Source organism: Moschus berezovskii, chromosome 26 (assembly GCF_049115385.1).
Source record: "Moschus berezovskii isolate FMDL1 chromosome 26, NW_MosBer_1.0, whole genome shotgun sequence".
In the NCBI taxonomy this organism is placed as follows: domain Eukaryota; kingdom Metazoa; phylum Chordata; class Mammalia; order Artiodactyla; family Moschidae; genus Moschus; species Moschus berezovskii.
Window position 1 is genome coordinate 31,507,509 of NC_142485.1, and position 22,507 is coordinate 31,530,015.

A 22,507-nucleotide genomic window follows, 5' to 3' on the forward strand; every position below is an offset into this window, starting at 1 on the left:
AAGGGATTAGATCTGATAGACAGAGTGCCTGAAGAACTATGGATGGAGGTTCATAACATTGTACAGGAGGTGGTGATCAAAAGCATCCCAAGAAAAAGAAATGCAAAAAAGCAAAGTGGTTGTCTGAGGAGGCCTTACAAATAGCTGTGAAAAGAAGAGAAGCAAAAGGCAAAGGAGAAAAGGAAAGATATACCCATGTGAATGCAGAGTTCCAAAGAATAGCAAGGAGAGATAAGAAAGCCTTCCTCAGTGATCAACGCAAAGAAATAGAGGAAAACAACAGAATGGGAAAGACTAGAGATCTCTTCAAGAAAATCAGAGATACCAAGGGAGCATTTCATGCAAAGATGGGCCAAATAAAGGACAGAAATGGTGTGGACCTAACAGAAGCAGAAGATATTAAGAAGAGGTGGCAAGAATCCATAGAAGAACCATACAAAAAACATCTTAATGACCCAGATAACCATGATGGTGTGATCACTCACCTAGAGCCAGACATCCTGGAATGCAAAGTCAAGTGGGCCTTAGGAAGCATCACTGGGAACAAAGCTAGTGGAGGTGATGGAATTCCAGTTGGGCTATTTCAAATCCTAAAAGATGATGCTGTGAAAGTGCTGCACTCAATATGCCAGCAAATTTGGAAAACTCAGCAGTCATTGCTTAGGTAAATGGGGAAAAAAAAGAGAGGTGGGGGACTTCCTGGCAGTCCAGTGGTTAAGACTTCCCCCTTCTAATACAGGGAGTGCAGGTTCCATCCCCCATGGGGGAACTATGATCCCACATGCCACGTGATTAGTCAAAAAAAGGGCAGGGGGTGGGGGGAGAAAAGACATATCTCTGTTATGTTTTCTATGTTCTTTTCAGGATTTATCCAAATCTTCATTAACATAGTCTAAGGACATTTTGTTTTTCTTTCTACTTTACTTGCTTAAAACTCTTAAACTACTTTGGTATCATTCTCTAGCATGGGCAGATTTTTTTAAAAGTGTTTCTTTAGGGACCATTAAATATAGTTTTTAATCTGTTTCACTTGATTTTTATTTTAGTAATACCCAGAGGAATATTCATATATGAACCAGCCTGAAATAATGGAGCTTGGAATAATTGTATTTTGGGGAAATAGGTCAGTTCACAGCTGCCACTAAAAAGGTAGCATCTTGCAGCAGTACTTTCTGAATATGGATCATCAGAACTGCTGCTCAGTCACCCATTCCACCTGTTTTAAGCTTGATATTAATGGTTAGAAACGTACAAATGTAGTTCAGAGGGGCAAGTTTTTGAACAAAATGACTTTAGGTTAAAATTTATAGGGCATTTGGGACCCAAATTTCACCAGTAGGATTACTCCAGTACACTTCACCTGATTTGAGAACGTCCATGCAGGTTCTTACCCACTTCTGAACCCTTGGCCGGGAACATTCACGCGCGCGCGAATCTAGCGTTTGTACACTGACGCCTCCTCTTCCTGCCCCCCAGGTTTTACCTGGGACACCAGAGAGGTCATGAGATGATGCTACCACCTGGTGGTCAATAGAGGTAACTGACATTGACCCCCAAACTTCTCTCCAGGCACCCTCCATCCTGTTCAGTTCCAGGTCTGCCCTGTTTAGTAAATATTTATTGAGCTTACATGAGGGCTGGGGATTGTGATATTCCCTAGGGGACATACCTATCCCCTGTCTACTTTTCTTTTTTTTTTTTTTTTTACCATTTACAATTCAATTTATTTAGTCCCAGGCAATTGCTTTCTTGGGAACAGACTCATTCTCTTGTCCCCTCTCAGTTCTTGCTTGGCTCCTTTGGAAATGGTTAGCCCTCCTCTCCTTCTTTCTTAGCCTCCGTTTGGGCACCATCAGTGACGATAACCATGGCTCAAAGCGAAAATGTTACGCTGTTAGACATTGTTCCAAGGAAAAGGGAAGTCATACATTTTTAATTTTCCCACAAACTTCTGAAGCCTTTGAGAGGGCCTGGAGTTTCACAAAGGACTCTGTCTTCCCATCTGATTGTGTCTATACTATTTTTTACTTACTTTTCCCGAGGCACCAACATTGAAGAAAAATATTTCCAATTCTTCTCATCCATTTTCTATTTCTAGCCACGGTAAGTGTTGCTTTTTACTACTTTCAGCTCATTTTGGGTTATATAAGCTTATTTGAGATTGTTTGTAAGCATCATCACCATTGATTAAACTGCTTTTAGGGAAAATTCATTTCAGCCAAAAAAAGAAGCTAAAAGCTTTTGAAATGTAGTCCACGCCAACAGGAAAATTTTCTTCAGTTAAGAGTCAGAAATTAGGGGCTAGTTCGTTTATAATATTAAAAGATTTACTACTTCATAGGTCATCTATCATGGAATCTCTAAATAACACGATTTTCTGAATGCATTTAAATTGTGATTTAATTATAAAGCATTTAGAAATGGAAATTGCTCTAAATCCAGTGGTTATAAACACAGAACCAGTAAGAATCAAAGAATTTGGAAAGAATCACACAAATTCAGAATTCTCTTCGTTCCACAGAGTGTGCTCATATTTTCTGAAATATTCTTATGTGCAATCAAAACATTTGGGGTGACTAATCTTGAGAACTATGTAACTTTCAGATAAATTCCTAGAATTCACGGTGGGGTTGCTAAATCAAAGGGTACATACATTTGTAATTTTGATAGATATTGCCAAATTTCCCTTCATAGAGATTATACCAGTGACGTTGTTATCATTTTTTGAATCCCCAACATTATTCTTGGTTTATACAGTCAGTGTTAGATTTAGCCAAACATTTACGGTTTCCTTTGCTATTCATTCCTTTCTCATCTCTGGCCTTTCATATAGGGTTATTTTCCTTTCAAAAGTATATCCTTCAGAATTTCCTGTAGTGAGCTTCTGCTGGTGGCAACTTCTGTTTTGTTTGTCTGAAAATGTCATTATTTGCCTTCCTTCCTGAAATAATTCTAGGCTGACAATTATGGTCTCTTAATGGCAACCCTGGTTGGACTTCCCTGGTGGCTCAGACAATAAAGAGTCTGCCTACAATGCGGGAGACCTGGGTTCAATCCCTGGGTCAGGAATATCTCCTAGAGAAGAAAATGGCAACCCACTCCAGTATCCTTGCCTGGAAAATCCCATGGACGGTGGAACCTGGTAGGCTGTAGTTCCATGGGGTCGCAAAGAGTCAGACATGACTGAGCGACTTCACTTTCACTTTCAATGGCGACCCACTCCAGTATTCTTGCCTGGAGAATCCCATGGACAGAGGAGCCTGGCAGGCTATAGTGCATGGGGTCCAAAGAGTTGGATTCGACTTAGTGACTGAGCATGCAACACCTGGAAAAATCTCATCCTTTCAGCTTCTTTTGTTGCTGTTAAAGACTTAGGAATTAACTAAGTATAATTCTTTCTGCTGCTGTTGCTCAGTCATGTCCAACTCTTTTGTGACTCCATGGACTGTAGCTTACCAGTCTCCCTTGTCCATGGAATTTCCCTAGGCAAGAATACTGGAGTGGGTTGCTATTGCCTTCTCCAGGGGGTCTTCCCAACCCAGGGATTGAACCCATGTCTTCTGTGTCTCCTGCATTGTAGGTGGATTCTTTACCTGCTGAGCTATTGGGGAAGCCCGACTATAACTCTTTCCAAGGTAATTTGTTTTTTCCCCTCTGGCTGCTTTTAAGATCTTTCTCTTCGAATTATAGAATAATTGATATTCTTTTAGGGCTTTTCAGAAATTTGTTTTGTTTTCATTTTCTTTGATGTGTCTAAAGCTGGATTTTCTTTTTTCCTGCTTTGGCTTTGATGAGCTTCTTAAATCTGTGGATTTGTCTCTCTCTCTCTTTTTTTTTTTTTGGTTTTTATTTACTTATTTTATCCTCTCCAGACTCTCCATAAATGTTTATAAGGCCCTCGTGATTCTTCCTTCTATGATTTTATCCTCTTTTCTGTATTTCTTGTCTTCTGTGCTGCATTCTAGGTAATTTCTTCTAACCAGCATCATCATTCAGTTCAGTAATGTTCTTTTTAGTTCTGTCTAACCTGCTTGCAAGCTTTTTTTGAGTAATTCATTTCAGTTATAGAATTTTTCAATTTTAGAAGTTCTGTTTGCTTCTTTGTTACTGTAACGTTTATAGTTTCTGGTTTCCTGGAGATATTTTCAAGCTGGTTTTTTACTTCTTAATACATCAAAGCAGTTGTTTGATAGCACATGCCTGAGAATCCCTGTGTCTGAGGTGTTTGTGTGGTGGCCAAAAACACGTTCCTTCCAGCTCCCTGTTGATCGAGAGAATGAATGGCTGTGGCGGCAGCCGCTGCACTCTGGTACCCATGAGTAGTTTAGGAAAAGCCCATGGTTCCAGCCCAAGGGTACCAGTTTATGGTCATTTCTTGGTTTGGGGGTAACTAGACCTGGGCTTCCCAGGTGGCACTAGTGGTAAAGAACCCCCCTGCCAATTCAGTTTAGACGTAAGAGATGCAAGTTTGATTGCTGGGTTGGGAAGATCCCCTGGAGGAGGTCATGGCAACCCACTCCAGTATTCTTGCCTGCTGAATCCCATCTACAGAGGAGGAAGAAGAAAACCGCGTTCAGAAGGAAAGACCAAATTACAAGAATAAATAGAAAGCAAACAGATATATTCATTGTGGCTAAATTTAAAAAGCACTAGCTATGTAAACTAACACATAAAACACACAGTCACCCTGCACACTGTCACCCTGATTATTTAACTTATATGCAGAGTCATCATGAGGAACGCTGCGCTGGAGGAAGCACAAGCTGGAATCAAGATTGCCGGGAGAAATATCAATAACCTCAGATATGCAGATGATACCACTCTTAGGGCAGAAAGTGAAGAACTAAAGAGCCTCTTGATGAAAGTGAAAGAGGAGAGTGAAAAAGTTGGCTTTTTTAAAGCTCAACATTCAGAAAACTGAGATCATGGCATCCAGTCCCATCATTTCATGGCAAATAGATGGGGAAACAGTGGAAACAGTGATAGACTTTATTTTTGGGGGCTCCAAAATCACTACAGATGGTGACTGCAGCCATGAAATTAAAAGACGCTTACTCCTTGGAAGGAAAGTTATGACCAACCTAGACAGCATATTAAAAAGCAGAGACATTACATTGCCAACAAAGGTCCGTCTAGTCAAGGCTATGGTTTTTCCAGTGGTCATGTATGGATGTGAGAGTTGGACTGTGAAGAAAGCTGATCGCTGAAGAACTGATGCTTTTGAACTGTGGAGTTGGAGAAGACTGTTGAGAGTTCCTTGGACTGCAAGTAGGTCCAACCAGTCAATCCTAAAGGAAATCAGTCCTGAATACTCATTGGAAAGACTGATGTTGAAACTGAAGCTCCAATACTTTGGCCACCTGATGCAAAGAGCTGACTTATTTGAAAAGACCCTGATGCTGGGAAAGACTGAAGGCAGGAGGAGAAGGGAATAACAGAGGATGAGATGGTTGGATGGCATCACCAACTCAATGGACATGAGTTTGAGTAAACTCTGGGAGTTGGTGATGGACAGGGAGGCCTGGCGTGTGCAGTCCGTGGGGTTGCAAAGAGTCCGACGTGACTGAGTGACTGAACTGAACTGAACTGAATGTAAACTCATAGCAACAACAGTAATGACTGACTTGAGAATATGTAAACAGGGTTGTAACTACTGGAAAATATATAAGGTAATAGGCATTTTAAAATGCATTTTGAAATCCTAGTGTCAGTTGAAAAGAGAGTAAGGATACTGACTAAATTTGGCTTTAAGTCAAATATTCATCATATTATTAAGAGTAACTCCTCAAAGAATAAAAGTAGAACATGTAACTTACAAATGAGTTGAAAATAAGAGAGAAATGATGATGAAAATTATTAATTCACTAGGGGATAGGCAAGGAGAAATAAGAAGCAGAGAAAAGGATGGAAGGTAGCATGAAAATAAGCTGGTAGAAATAAATCCAGTGTATACTGATACACTGGCAAAGGTAAATGGATAACAGTTTGTGCCATATTCTGTATACGAGAGACGTACTTAAAACATAATGACTTAGCAAGGTTAAGTAAGGAATCAAACAACCGAAACCAAACATATACTATCCAGAACCAAAACAGAACCAAAAAACAACAAATTTTGTGAGTCATAACAATATTGGGCATCACAGAGCTGGAAGCGAAAAGCACTGCTGGGGATAATGAAAACTGTTAAATAATGAACAAATTCACCTAAGAATATAATTCTGAAGTTCAGTTCAGTTCAGTTCAGTTCAGTCACTCAGTTGTATGTACCTAATAGCCAAGTCCTAAATGTAAAGTGCAAATGTTGACAGAAGAGAATCAGAAGTAAAAAAACCCACCAACGTAGAGTGGTTTTTAACCATATTACTGTCCGTCACTGATGGGTCAGGCAGGTAAAAGTTTAGCAAAGACACCCAAGATTTTGATAATACAACAAGTGTGACCTAATGGCTATATATATATATATAAAGCCTATGCCCCATAGAGAATAGCTGTAATTTTAAGGCATATGTGCAACATAATTAGGGTCACAAAGGAAAAACCAACAAATACCAAAGCATTTTTATCATATTGGCCACCTTTTCTTACCTCACTGCTATTAATGTGAAATTAAAACAAATAGCAGAGTTTCATGTTTTTGCAAATGAAGAAAAAACGTCTAAAGCTTAGACAATAAAATAGTTATAATGGAATGACAATTGCTAATGTTACTTGAGCAGTGACTAGATGCCAGGCACTGGTTAATGCATCCTACACGTATTAGGCAGTTTAACGCTCATAACAACCCTGTGACACAAAGAACTGTCATCTTCAGATAATGATATTCTATTAGCTTACAGATAATGAAATTCAGGTACAGAGTGATTCAGTAACTCGTCCAAGAGGCAGAACCATCTTTTTTTTATCACAACCCCAAACAGCTTCTCCACTTAGGAAATAAGCCTGTAACTGAATGGTCATGAAAAGAAAATACACAGACTCACGCAGGGTACATCAAAAGTGGTAATGACTGGGGTATTTATAGTCTTAAATGCCACAACTGAATTGTACACCCAGCTGAATGAACCCGACAGTAGTAAATGCAATGAAATTAATAGAAAGCATAAACTGGTAAAATAGAAAACAAAGAAACAGTAGAGGAGATTATAAAACCCAAAGCTGATTCACTGCAGAAACTGATAAAATGGTAAGACCTGCCAGCAAGACGGAGCAAAAAAACAGAGATAAAGCACACACGAAACTGCACTGAGACACGTTGCCAGAGACGGAGCAGAGATGTTTGAAAACCAAGAGGGAGTGCTGTGCACAGCACAAGACCCGTGCTGGGAAAACAGATAAAATGGACCGTCTTCCCAAATAAACGTAACTTCTCAAGGGACTGGAAGAGGAAGAGAAAAGCTGAATATCAAAAATCATGGAAGAATCCTATCGGTACTTAAAAATCATTCCCAAAACCTAACTCCAGAAATGTTCAGTGCATACCCAATGATTATCTGAATGATGAAGGACTCTTTTAAATAGATTATGAGGCAACCCTTCTAACTCACGTCACGAACTTATACAGTGAAAGGAAAGTTACAAAGACTCATTTGCGAACGTTGTTACAAAAATCCTAAATAAATTTGGCAAACTGAGCTTTGGCAATATAGAAATAAAAGAATTCTTCACGAACAAATTGGGTTAATTGCAGAGTGCAAAAACGTTTAAAATTAGAAAATCGTGTTCACATTATTTATCACATTAACAGACTAAAAAAGAAAAAAATGAGAGCATCTTGGAAAACATAGAAATGGCACTTGATAAAATTCAACATCAGTTCATGATAACATTTTTTTTTTACTAAAACAGGAATAGAAAGAAAAAACTTGCTTAACCTACTTTTATTTTCCAGTAAAATTAAAATCTGAAGCCAATTTGGCTGAGTAGTGAGCCCACAGATATTTGCAGTGTAAGCCTCTGAACTTGGTCATTTGTTTGTTTTGTTTTGGTTTTGGGTCATCTAGATGTTAAATGAAAAAATAATTGAGATAACAGAGGAAGTGATGATACAGAAAATTTATAAAATTGAGACGCTGATGAAAGGACAGAAAACAAATTATCATTAAAGAACAAAGTTGAAGAAAAGAAGAGGACTGTGGTTGGTACCACTTTAGACACTGTGTTAGTCCATTCAGTTTGCTCTAACAAAATATCACTGACCTCGTGGCTTATAAATAATAGCAATCTGACAGTTCTGGCAGATGGAAGTCCACGATCAAGACTCCGGCAGGTTCAGTGTCTGCTGGGAGCCGGGTGGGTGGCCTGCTTCCCGGTTCTTGAACAGCTGTCCTTTCCCTGTGTTCTCATGTGGTGGAGGCTTCCCTGGTGGCTCAGTGGTAAAGAATCTGCCTGCCAATGCAGGAGACGCAGGTTCCATCCCTGGTCTGGGAAGATCCCCTGGAGAAGGGAATGGCAATCCACTCCAGTATTCTTGGGCTTTCCTGGTGTCTCAGCTGGTAAAGAATCCCCCTGCAATGTGGGGGACCTGCGTTGGGAAGATCCCCTGGAGGAGGGCATGGCAACCGACTCCAGTATTCTTGCCTGGAGAATCCCCATGGACAGAGGAGCGTGGCAGGCTACAGTCCATGGGGTCGCAGAGTCAGACACAACGATGCATGCGGTGGAAGAGGGTAAGGACTTTCTGGGGTCTCTTGTAGACCATCACTGACCCTATCACCAGGCCTCTGCCTCTCTCCAAACTCCACCTCCTAGTACCGTTACACTGGGCGTCCAGTTTCAACAGATGAAGTTCTGTGGGTCGTAAACATTCAGTCTGTGGCAAATGGTTAGGCAATAAAAACAAACAGCTGGGAGAACTGGGAAGCAGACAAGAAGAGGTGAAAACTTAGAAGAAATAGAAAAAGAAGGACTCATAAGAACCATAGAAGTTCATCTAGATGAAAAGTTAGAAGGAAACAAAATGGCAGTTTGAATCTAGTAAAACATTTGTGGGGACAAGGAGTGGTCATTTTAAACAAAAAAGAGGAAAAGAGGAGGAGAGGAAAGGGGAAAAAAAATACCGCTCCCTCTGTTAAATATATTAAGTAGAGCTAAGGGTTTTTCTCCTCACCTGGGCTAGAGAGCTGTCGTCACGCTGTGCTCATGTCATGGGTCTTTTGTGCAACCAGTATGCTGTCAGCCCTGTGCGTCTCTAATTGGGGTGCAGGCAGACAACTGCTGGTTGTACACTGGGGGCATGAGAACAGAGGCACTGGCCCCCAAATATCACCTGCATAGTACAACACTGGAGATTTACGTTGGTTAAACAAATACTGTGTGTAAATGCTTCCATGCTATGTGAGTGGCATTAGAGTTATGGCAGATAAGGTAACACGCATGATAGGCGTAAGACAAGCTTTACTGTAGTCTCTAATAACACCTTGACAGGCTTTAGGATATACCAGCCTTTATTCATGTCTTCATTCCAAAATCTTCCCTGAGTGCCTGCTTGAGATGCACAAGACAGTCTGCCCTTGCGGAGCTTGCAGTGTTTCAGGAGAGGCCCAGTACTCAGGTATAATACCAGGCAGACGGAGGTGAGTGCCTTGAGACCAACAGCCTTGTCCTGTAGCGGCAGAGCTCAGTGAGCTGGGGGCATCCTGGAAGGCTCCGTGGAGAAGGTGGTGTCCGCCTGGACCCTGGAGCACGGGAGACGTGTGAATGTGGAAGGATGGAGGGATGATTCAGACAAGCAAAGCGGTCCTCTTTCCTTTCAGGCAACGCTGGATACTCTCCAGTCACCCGTTTAAGAAATGCGAGCATAGGTCAGGCACATTTGTGTTAGGGAAGAGGAGCCCAGAGTCTGGCATGGAAAACCCCTCAGGGGGTCCCTGGACACTTAGGATGAGCTGGAGGAGAAGGGAGTATGCAGGTTTCTGGCTTCAGTACCTTGACTTGGGACAGTCTTGGAATTCCAAGTCTCAGATGCCCACTGCCCTTTCTTCTCAGCCAACCTCCGGCACTGCATAGCAGAAACCAGTGAGGGATGATGCCTGTCCGCCCCTGCCCTCCAGGCACAGGGGGATGCCGTCGGGGTTGGCTTGGACCTCCACGTGGCTCCCCTGTTCGAAGGAATGAATTTAATTGTACAAATCTCCTCCCATAGCCCAAAGCAACGGTACTCATTTGTGATAATTTGAAAAGGCAAGCAGAAATCTTTGATTGGGCTACTTCAGAATATCTCATAATAGAAAGTCTCCTGTATTTCAGTCATCAGAATTATAGTATCCTTCCACATTCACACTTAGGATGACCATTTTGAGTGGTGGTGTTTCTTAGCGAGCTGGGATAACTGTGGTCAATGACAAGCAGAAACGTCCCCTGTCGGGTTCATAGAAATTTCCCCTGGGAAGTTTGCCCTGAGGAACTGATTAAGAATCTGCCTGCAGTGCAGGAGACCTGGGTTCGGTCCTTGGGTCGGGAAGATCCCCTGGAGAAGGGAATGGCAACCCGCCCACTCCAGTATTCTTGCCTGGAAGATCCCAGAAAGAGAGGAGCCTGGTGGGCTACAGTCCATGGGGTCACAAAGAGTCGGACACAACTGGGCGACTAATACAAAGCAATGAGGGCTAAAGGACAGACACTATAATGCACACATTCTTTAGAGATGCTTGCAAAGCGTTTTACATGCCAAGGTGTATAAAGGCCTATGAGATAGGTGTGAGATGCATTAAAATCTTTGGCGGCTGGTGGTCCGGACCTTGTTATTCTTAAGTCCTGGGACTGGAAGCTTAGCATTTGTGCAGAAATGCAAACTCCGGCCCTACCTTGGACCCAGATCCCCAGGCATTTACTATGAACAGTACATTTTGAAAAGTCCTGGCTTCAATAACCCTGCTCAGATCCCATGAGGTTCCCTAGCGGAAAGAAAGCCAAACATTACTGCTTTATATACTCTAATATTAATGTTGATATCAAACAGGTCAGGTCATACTCCTCAATTATTTCCCATCAGTATCCATGACCCAGCTAGTTATACTGTTTTTCATTAGTTCTCAGAAAAAATAGGGAGGAAATTCAGTCTATTTAAATCCAAATTAAGCTTTGGTTTGCAGTACTCCCAGTATGAGGACATGTTAAAAGTCACCATACTGCTTCTGACTGCATGATGATTAAAAGTAAATACTAACCCTAAAAAGGCCTCAGCTTGCCACACCTTGTTTTCCTCGTATGAATTCTTATTCATTAAATGGCTGAATGTTTGTGAATAAATATCATTCCTATTTTTAAGATCCGAAGACAGATAATTAATGAACTATACTGATAATTACAGAATTTTAATATTTATAGACATCTGTCACTTTACATTTTAAGATAGTCTTACCATATGTGCTGCTGTCTTTTAATTCCAGTAATTAAAGTTTATGAACATATACTGTGAAAATGTGGCTGTAACATTGTCAGATTGATTATTAGGAGGCTTTCTTACCGATAAGCTGTCTGTTTTTTAAAGGGAAATTATTACAAAGATTAAACTTATCCTAGAATCTTGTTCCTCTGTTGTTAAAAAAAAATGTTTTTGTGTGCACTTTTTAGGTCAAGTTCAGCCCCTGGGTGTGTGGCTGTACTTAGGTTATATCTATACTGGTGACATTATTTAACATGTGAAATGTATCACTAATTTGTCAGAATTTCTGCCTGAGAAGGAAGACTTACATCCTTTATAAATTTTATGTATTTGTTGGCTGCGCTGGGTGTGTGTTGCTTTGTGCGGGCTTTCTTTGGTTGCGATGAGCGGGGGCCCCTCTTCCTTGTGGTGCAGTGGGCTTCTCATTGCAGTGGCTCTGTCTTGTGGAGCACAGGCTCAGCAGTTGCCCCGCGGCATGTGGAATCTTCCCTGACCAGGGATTGAACCTGTGTCCCTCACACTGGCAGGCAGATTCTTTACCACCATGCCACCAGGGAAGTCCCTTCCATTTTAATCTTCTCTAACTTTTCAGTGTCTCCTGCAGAGCTCAGAAGACTCTGCACAGGTTGAGAAATGCCTTTCTGGCTTCTTTTATTCACCGCTTGGTGTGGCATCCGAACTGATTACTGTGTAGTTGAGGCGGGTGAAGTTGTTTTTCTCTTTTTTGCGCTTGCCTGAAATATCACCCCAGATTGGGTTTGAGTTTCCAAATCCAGGTTGGATTTGAATCAGTCTCCAGGCATTAAAGATAGTAGACACATTTTTATTTAAGTTTTAGCAACAGAGACAATTCCCCAACTGTTCTCGAGAAGTCTATCTCTTGATGTAGGTTTGGGAAAGGAGTCCATTGATGGAGGCACTGAACATGCACACGGACAATGGCCTGACCATATGTAAAAACAGTGTTGATCCACAAGCCCGCAGCAACTCGCCCAGGACTTAAGCCTGCTACAGGGCAGACTCACAGGATGTCAGGCTGGTCTCAGGGAGCAATGCAGGAAACCAAACCGTAACAATAACCTCCCCACCAATCAGTCCAGAGTGGCCAGGACTTGAATAATAACTGACAGCTTCCTTAATTTGGTCCCTGCTTCCAACCTAAGACCAACTAGAGAAAGACACAATATACACCCCTAACTCCCCACATGCTGTTTGTTTGTTGTTTAGTCGCTCAGTTGCCTCCGACTCCTTGTGGCCCCATGGACTGTAGCCCACCAGGCTCCTCTGTCCGTGGGATTCTCCAGGCAAGAATACTGGAGTGGGTTGCCATTTCCTTCTCCAGGGCATCTTCCTGACCCAGGCATCAAACTCTGCGTCTCCTGCTTGGCAGGCGGATTCTTTACTAGTGAGCCACCTGGGAAGCCCGACTTAACTGCATAGGACGCCACATTTCTAGTCACTGCCTCTACAGCTTCCTCAGTCCAGCAGCCTTGGCTCAGGACATGCCTGAAGCCGTCAGTATTTTCCTCTGATGCCTTGACCTATGACACGGAGAATCTCCACAGATGTGGCCACTCAGTTCTCACTTGAACCAAAATTTGGACCCAACCTGATTCCTGGCAGGTAGGAATCTAAGGAGTCCTGGCCTGGTCTCTAGATGATCTAGCATCGTAAACCCTTTGTATTTCCATCCATCCATCCATCCATTTGAAAAACATCTCTGCCTCTCTTGGTGTTGCCTAGTCATGTAGCTGGTAAGGCGTTGCTGTGCTGACTTCTTGTTTTGTTTAGTCGTTAGATTCTTGCCTTATACCTTGTGACTAAGGCCAAGCTTGGACCCCGCCTGGACCCAGCTTTCTTGTTCCAAATTTCCTGAGTCTTTCCCTTCTGCGTAGCATCCCAGTTCCACTTGTTCTCGTCATCTTGGGATGGAGCGAGTTCAGGCCCGCATCCTGAAGTCCTCTGGGCCTCAGTGATGTCACGTGGCCTTGAGGGTCCCCCTTCTCCCCCGCACTCCTGGCCCTGCCCCATTCTCCTGGCGCGCAGCTATCCGGGCTGCTCCCTCCCTCTGTTTGCTCGGGCTCCTCCAGTTCTCCACTCCTTGTGGTTTGGCCTGTTTCCTTGGCTCACCCTGGATTCACATATGCTGGGGTCACGGACGCCTTGAGTCAGAAGTGTTTCCTGCTTTGTGCGGAAGGGCTGCTTTTCCGCTCCAGCCCCCAGGGGTGGCCAGGTGGGTGGGGGGTGGTGATGCTTAGACTCGGTTTCTGCCCTCGAGGTGTGTTTAACACGGTGAAAGAAGCAGAGAGTGAAGCCTCAGATACAGAGCTGGGAGGATGAGGTCTCAGGGTGCCAAGGAGGATCTCGTGGGAGCATCAGGAAGGCTGCCTAAGTCAGCTGGGGATTTCTCTCCCTGTTGGGAATTGACAGCGTTGTGTCAGGAACTGCGGCGTCTGTTGTCTTCCTGGAGTTTGTACCCGTCTTCCCTTGCTTTTCGGAGTGTCTGTTCTCTATTTTTTAGCCTGAGCTGTTGTCTCTGCTTCCGAGCTTATTGGCTAAACACAGGCAAATGCGTCCTGACCTCTGAACAGAACAGACTCGTTTGTTGTCAGCCTTCCCACCATGCTGGTGTGTCCCCGAGTTCACAGGTTTGCACGGCTCAGCTGGGAGGGGGCCGTGGTTGAAGCTGTGGCAGCCTCAGGCTGGCGGTTCTAACCGGGTGAAAGGGTCTCACTGAAGGCAGTGCAGGTGGTCCTGTGTCAAGGGAGCTGGGTGTGACCAATCTGAGGCCTTAGGGAAGGACAGAGATGTGAGAATAAACAGCAAAGTCTGTGACCAAGAAATCTGAAGATGAGTTGGGCAAGTGAGGAGTGGAAGTTCTCCAGCGATGCTGTGAGCGGGCAATATACCGAGAGCATGCATTCTGTGTTTGCTGGCTGTGGACAGAGCTGCCCTCTGCAGAGTGAGGCCTGGGCATGTCTGTGTATGTTTAAGGACAGGGCAGTGACCTCAAGAGATTGGGCATAAATACTGACCCCTCTGCATTAATGCTAACGTCATTTTCTGCTTTCCAATATCCACCAAAGACCCACCAAGGAAGGCACGGTCATCTCTCTTACATTCTAACATCCCATCCAATACTCTCCACACATACTGCTTTTTAAAAAAATTTTTAATTTTCAGCTTAAAAAAATTTTTTTAAATTTATTTTAATTGGAGGCTAATTACTTTACAATATTGTAGTGGTTTTTGCCATACATTGACATGAATCAGCTGTGGTTGTACATGTGTCCCCATCCTGAACCCCCCTCCCCCTTCCCTCCCCATCACATCTCTCAGGGTCATCCTAGTGCACCAGCCTTGAGCACCCTGTCTCATGCATCAAACCTGGACTGGTGATCTGTTTCACATATGGTAATATACATGTTTCAATGCTGTTCTTTCAAATCATCCCACCCTCACCTGCTCCCACAGAGTCCAAAAGTCTGTTCTTTACATCTGTGTCTCTTTTGCTGTTTCGCATATATGGTCGTCATTACCTTCTTTCTAAATTCCATGTATATGTGTTAGTATGCTGTATTGGTGTTTTTCTTTCTGACTTACTTCACTCTGTATAATAGACTCCAGTTTCATCCACCTCCTTAGAACTCACTCAAATGCATTCTTCTTAATAGCTGAATAATATTCTATTTTGCAAAAAAGCAAAACCCCTGTTTGGGGAGGCCTTACAAATAGCTGGGAAAAGAAGAGAAGTGAAAAGCAAAGGAGAAAAGGAAAGATATAAGCATCTGAATGCAGAGTTCCAAAGAATAGCTAGGAGAGATAAGAAAGCCTTCCTCAGTGATCAATGCAAAGAAATAGAGGAAAACAATAGAATGGGAAAGACTAGAGGTCTCTTCAAGAAAATTAGAGAGTCCGGGGAATATTTCATGCAAAGATGGGCTCATAAAGGACAGAAATGGTATGGACTTAACAGAAGCAGAAGATATTAAGAAGACGTGGCAAGAATACACAGAAGAACTGTACAAAAAAGATCTTCACATCCCAGTTAATCATGATGGTATGATCACTCACCTAGAGCCAGAATCCTGGAATGTGAAGTCAAGTGGGCCATAGGAAGCATCACTAGGAACAAAGCTAGTGGAGGTGATGGAATTCCAGTTGAGCTATTTCAAATCCTAAAAGATGATGCTGTGAAAGTGCTGCACTCAATATGCCAGCAAATTTGGAAAACTCAGCAGTGGCCACAGGACTAGAAAAAAGTCAGTTTTCATTCCAATCCCAAAGGAAGGCAATGCCAAAGAATGCTCAAACTACCTCACAATTGCACTCATCTTACACGCTAGTAAAGTAATGCTCAAAATTCTGCAAGCCAGGCTTTAGCAATATGTGAACCGTGAACTTCCAGATGTTCAAGATGGATTTAGAAAAGGCAGGGGAACCAGAGATCAAGTTGCCAACATCCGCTGGATCATGGAAAAAGCAAGAGAGTTCCAGAAAAACATCGATTTCTGCTTTATTGACTATGCCAACGCCTTTGACTGTGTGGATCACAATAAACTGTGGAAAATTCTGAAAGAGATGGGAATACCAGACCACCTGACCTGCCTCCTGAGAAACCTGTATGCAAGTCAGGAAGCAACAGTTAGAACTGGACATGGAACAACAGACTGGTTCCAAATAGGAAAAGGAATACGTCAAGGCTGTATATTGTCACCCTGCTTATTTAACTTATATGCAGAGTACATCATAAGAAACGCCGGGCTGGAGGAAGCACAAGCTGGAATCAAGATTGCCGGGAGAAATATCAATAACCTCAGATATGCAGATGACACCACCCTTATGGCAAAAAGTGAAGAAGAGCTAAAGAGCCTCTTGATGAAAGTGAAAGAGGAGAGTGAAAAGGTTGGCTTAAAGCTCAACATTTAGAAAACAAAGATCATGGCATCTGGTCCCATCACTTCATGGGAAATAGATGGGGAAACAGTGGAAACAGTGAAAGACTTTATTTTTGTGGGCTTAAAAATCACTGCAGATGGTGATTGCAGCCATGAAATTAAAAGATGCTTACAGTGTCAGACTTTATTTTTTTGGGCTCCAAAATCACTGCAGATGCTGATTGCAGCCATGAAATTAAAAGACGCTTGCTCCTTGGAAGGAAAGTTATGACCAACCTTGATAGTATATTAAAAAGCAGAGACATTACTTTGCCAACCAAGGTCCGTCTAGTCAAGGCAATGGTCATGTATGGATGTGAGAGTTGGACTGTGAAGAAAGCTGATCGCCGAAGAATCGATGCTTTTGAGCTGTGGTGTTGGAGAAGACTCTTGAGAGTCCCTTATACTGCAAGGAGATCCAACCAGTCCATTCTAAGGGAGATCGATCCTGGGTGTTCATTGGAAGGACTGATGCTAAAGCTGAAACTGCAATACTTTGGCCACCTCATGCGACGAGTTGACTCACTGGAAAAGACTCTGATGCTGGGAAAGGTTGGGGGCGGGAGGAGAAGGGGACGACAGAGAATGAGATGGCTGGATGGCACCACCGACTCTGTGGACATGAGTTTGAGTGTACTCCGGGAGCTGGTAATGGACAGGGAGGCCTGGCGTGCTGTGATTCATGGGGTCGCAGATAGTCGGGCACGACTGAGCGACTGAACTGAACTGAACTGAACTCCTTGGAAGGAAAGTTATGACCAACCTAGACAGCATATTAAAAAGCAGAGACATTACTTTCTCAACAAAGATCCGTCTAGTCAAGGCTATGGTTTTTCCAGTGGTCATGTATGGATGTGAGAGTTGGACTGTGAAGAAAGCTGATCGCTGAAGAATTGATGCTTTTGAATTGTGGTGCTGGAGAAAACTCTTGAGAGTTCCTTGGACTTTAAGGAGATCCAACCAGTCCATCCTACAGGAGATCGGTCCTGGGTGTTCATTGGAAGGTCTGATGTTGAAGTTGAAACTCCAATACTTTGGCCACCTGATGCGAAGAGCTGACTCATTTGAAAAGACCCTGATGCTGGGAAAGATTGAGGGCAGGAGGAGAAGGGGATGACAGAGGATGAGATGGTTGGATGGCATCATCGGCTCAAGTTTGGGTGAACTCCGGGAGTTGGTGTTGGACAGGGAGGCCTGGCATGCTGCAGCTCATGGGGTCTCAAAGAGTCGACATGACTGCACAACTGAACTGAACTGAATATTCCATTGTGTATATGTACCACAGCTTTCTTATCCATTCCTCTGCCGATGGACATGGTGCTAATGGTAAAGAATCTGCCTGCCAATGTGGGAAACTCAGGTTTGATCCTTGGGTCGGGAGATCCCCTCAAGGAGGAAATGGCAACCCCCTCCAGTGTTCTTGCCTGGATAACTCCACGGACAGAGAAACCTGGCAGGCTACCGTCCACAGGGTTGCTAAGAGTCGGACACGACTGAGCGACTGAGCATTCATGATGTGAACGAGAAGAGTTGATTCAGTGGGAAGATTAATTCAGGGCTTTGACAGTGAAATGGGACCCTGAGACCTACACTGGATTTTTCTAGGTGGATATAACTCAGGGACTGCAGGAGTGGCCACAGTGCTGGTTGGAAGACGGTGGGCATCCCTCTGCCTAGAGACCACGTTGCAAAAGGGTGCCTTGCAGGACAACGCCTTGTCTTCCTAAGGGTCTGCCTGCACCTCTGGGTCTGGCCACGGGATCATAGGGTCATAGATCAGCACAGCCTGCCTGGGGGAGAGCTGAGCCAGCAAGAGAGAAGAGGGGTTCTGAACCTGAGTGGCTGCTGAACCTGCTGACACAATCGTGGCAGGACCCCGAGTGAGAGCCTGCAGGAGGGTGCAGGCTCACAGCTGGGGGCCCTCTCCCATCCTGCAGGATGTAACTCCCAGGCAGGAGTGCCAGCAGTCGGCTCTGACATCCTCCTCAGATGACTCCTAGGATCTTGGACAAAGTGTCGGCCTGCATTTATTGTTGTTCAGTCACTAAGTCAGATCCAACTCCTTGTGACCCCATGGACTGCAGCACGCCAGGCCTCCCTGTCCTTCACCATCTCCTGGAGCTTGCTCAAACTCATGTCAATCGAGTCGCTGATGCCATCCAACCATCTCATTCTCTGTCATCCCCTTCTCCTCCTACCTTTAGTCTTTCCCAGCATCAGGGTCTTTTCTAATGAGTCAGCTCACTGGAAAAGTCAGGCGGCCAAAGTGTTGGAACTTCAGCTTCAGCATCAGTCCTTCCAGTGAATATTCAGGGTTGATTTCCTTTAGGACTTCATAAGATGAATTAAAGATGGCAGAACTGCCATAGCAGACTCTGGAGCAAAGAAAAAAGGCTCAGAGAAGTGGGTGCCTGAGAATAGGTCCCCAAGTACCATCTGCTCCCTCTGTCCCCTGGGGGTGAGGAACGCCTGGCAAGGGGCACCAGCATCATCCAGAGGCTCTCTGGTGGCCATCGTCCCCTGCAGACTGGGGCTGTCTGTGGGGCTGCTATTACAGAACTGGTCTCTCCCATAGGGATAATGGGGTCCCCAGACTAGCAGAGGCTAAGTGGCAGCACTTAATCACTGTCAGAAGCTAGACGGCATGATTGTGGTTAGGACAATATGTTTATACTGATGTCGGGGAGGGGGCTAGTCTATAGTGGTGTCTCTAAGGGGTCGGTAGTGAGTAATAGGACATGGAGTTTCTTGGGGCAAGATAAATGGGCAGTCAACTAGGTCTTAATTAATATGCTAAAAGCCTCAGTGCAGTTTTAAGCTTCAAGAAGAGATCACGACCGTGTAACCTGGTTCGGTCCCTGGTCACGGAACTAGATTCCACATAATGCAGTTAAGAGTTTGCATGCTACAACAGAAGATCCTGCATGCCACAGCTAAGACCAGGCACAGTCAAATAAAATAAATAAAAATGAATATATATGAAAAGAAAACCCCAGAAACTACCCTCTCTGACTATGGTAGTAAATATTTCATTTCAGAAAGACTGCAGAGATTGGTCCCACCCCTCAAGACTTAGATCTTTCAGTTTGACCAAATCATTCCAAATGGTGTCTTCTTTAGGATCCCATTTTAATGCACCACACTGGCCTCTTGAAAAATCTGGATGGCTCATTTAGATGACAGCGGGCTGTCACAAACCTAGCATTCAGTACCCCAATTTTAGCTACTTTTCTGGATATGGTATTTTAGTAGAGCACATTAGCTCCGTCTGGGTAGATGGTAGGCAACTGGTATTCTGGAAAATACATTCTTTCCACCTCATCAGGAGGAGGATTAGTTTTCATTGCACGGGAACTTGAGAACTTGCTTTCACTGTCTTGCCCCAGAATGACGTTATTCTCCCACTCTAGAGTATTCCTATTACATTTCATATTTTTGGAAATGGCAGCAAGGATTTGAGAGAGTTTTTCAGCAAGTTCTGGGCTTCCCAGGTGGCGCTAGTGGTAAAGAACCTGCCCTCCAATGCAGGAGACATAAGGGACGCCAGTTCGATCCCTGGGTTGGGAAGACCCCCTGGAGGAGGGCATGGCAACCCACTCCAGTATTCTTGCCTGGAGAATCCCATGGACAGAGGAACCTCAAGGGTTACAGTCCATAGGGTCCTAAACAGTCGGACATGATTGAAGCAAATTAGCACACGCGCACGTCAGCTAGTTCTGCCTACTAAGATAGAACCTAAACTTAGACACTGTGATGAGCTTTTCAGCTCAAGTCTATGCTCACTCTTCTATGGAGGCTAACCCAACAGGCCTGTCATTGTCAAAGCTGTGAGGCTGAGAGTTCTGACTTGGGAGATAGTAGTAAATCTATTTCTATTAAATTGCAGGCAACAAGTCCCTGGAAATCATTCCAAGGTTGTTATGGGTTCTAATGAGGTTATAAAAATTATCTAAAGACTGCAGTCTTGGGTGATCCCTTTGCTTTCAGTAATCAGTGTGTTCAGTCACTTAATCGTGTCCAACTCTCTGCAACTCCATGGACTGTAGCCCGCCAGGCTCCTCCATCCATGGAATTTTCCAGGCGAGATTACTGGAGTGGGTTGCCATTTCCTTCTCCAATGACCAGTGTTCAGTTCAGTTCAGTTGCACACTTGTGTCCCGACGCTTTGTGACCTCATGGATTGCAGCATGCCAGGCTTCCCTTTCCAGTGGAACCTCGGTATTAAAAAAACAGGTCAACACTCCTAGTCATTCATTTCCCGTATACAAGGTACACTTACAGTGGTGGTGATTTAATGATATTTACATACTGCACTATTTCTTTCAATACTCATGAAGATCAAAAGGCATCTTTCTGGCCACCAACTGTTCTCCATGAATAAAGAGAGGCTGGGTTGACTGAATCATCATATAATCATGACCTAAACAAGGAAATACCTGTTTATGTAGCATGGCTTTTCGGAGATTAACAGAATCAGAAGCCACAGAGAATGTCTTCCTTGTGCGTGTGGCACACATATGCTGGGAGCAGAGTTGCGCTCTGTTCCTCAGTGTTCTCGTCCAACAAGAAACAGAAATAAATATCTGGCAGCAGGAGGACATGCAGCAATGAATCCTTCACTTCATCTGCCATTGGCCTAGGTTGGTGTTCCACCAGGGACCTAGGATGGTGTTCACTGTTAAGATGATGTCCACCATTGACCTTGGACCAGAGGCATTTTGCCAAGAACTGTTCTGCTTTCTCTTTATGCATAATATTGGCCTTTAGCTTCTGGATTGGTTTTATATTTTTTCTCTTTTAAACAGTGACTATGTTTGGCACATAACATTGTATGAATTTAAGGTAGACAATGTGTGAGTTTGATACATGTATATATGATAATGGACTTCCCTGACAGCTCAGTTGGTAAAGAATCTGCCTGCAATGCAGGAGACCCTGGTTCGATTCCTGGGTCAGGAAGATTTGCTGGAGAAGGGATAGGCTACCCATTCTAATATCTTGGGCTTCCCTTGTGGTTCAGCTGGTAAATAATCCGCCTGCAATGCGGGAGACCTGGGTTCGATCCCTGGATTGGGAAGATTCCCTGCAGAAGGGAAAGGCTATCCACTCCAGTATTCTGGCCTGGAGAATTTCATGGACTGTATAGTCCATGGGGTTGCAAAGAGTCAGACGCGACTGAGCGACTTTCACTTCACTTCACTTCATATATTATAATGGTCTATCACTGACATCTGTTCCTGTCACTACCTCTTCTTTGTCTTTAGGGATAGAATGAGTTAGAGTCTTACTTGGAGGGCAACATTTTGCTTTCATTCCAAAAAGCCTTGTATGGATGACAGAAAGGTCGCTGACTGGTCTGAAGATGATGCAAAAGTTTTGATGGCTTCGTGTCATCCTACGACAAAATTTCAGTACAGGCGGTGCCCAGCGACAGAGAGTCATGGATTCCTTGTTGAACAAAATCCAGCTTTTAGATATTCATTATCTGACATCTTGTTCACACTTTTCTTGTAGAATTCTTGTATGAGATCACCACCATTGGAGGCTCACTTGTCCTGGCAGGCACGGATTCATTTTATATTTGCTCTGGGGTCTCATTTATTATGAGCTCAGGTGGCACTAGTGTTAAAGAACCTGCCTGCCAATGCAAGTTAGATGAAACACATGCAGCTTCGACCCCTGGGTGGGGAAGATGCCCTGGAGGAGGGCATGGCTACCCACTCCAGTATTCTTGCCTGGAGAATCCCATGGACAGAGGAGCGTGGCTGGTTACGATCCATAGGGTCACAAAGGTCAGACATGATTGAAACGACTTAGCATGTAGGCACACACTCGTTTATTATATACGTGTATGATGTTGTTCTGAGTGGTATGTATGTTATTATTTTTTTTAGTTTGTTTTTTTTTTTGGTTCACAGTCAACCCCTGTGAGTGACTAATGCACCTTTGAGAAGTGGAGCTAAAATTCAGCGTGTGAGTAAAAATAAATTTTTAAAATTTTATTTATTTTTATTAGCATGTTTAATTAAGCCAGCACTACCGTGTGAGTGATCTGAAAGCACAGAAGTCAGAAGGTAGCAAGTCTTATTCACGGGATGGTGTGCCCTCCAAAATGATCAACACAGTGTGGAGCTTCTGTGCAGCCTCTAAATTCGTAATATGTTTAGTCTTTCATGGCATTTCT

At 43.7% G+C, this 22,507-nt stretch overlaps 1 protein-coding gene across 1 annotated transcript in view; it reads left to right on the forward strand.

The window, feature by feature from the left end:
* Window positions 1–22,507, forward strand: part of DCTD (dCMP deaminase) — a 125,461-nt gene that overhangs the window by 22,349 nt on the left and 80,605 nt on the right. The window contains exon 2 of the mRNA XM_055416373.2: window positions 22,242–22,296. The gene's annotated coding sequence lies outside the window, so the exon portion shown is untranslated. The remainder of the gene's footprint in view (window positions 1–22,241; window positions 22,297–22,507) is intronic.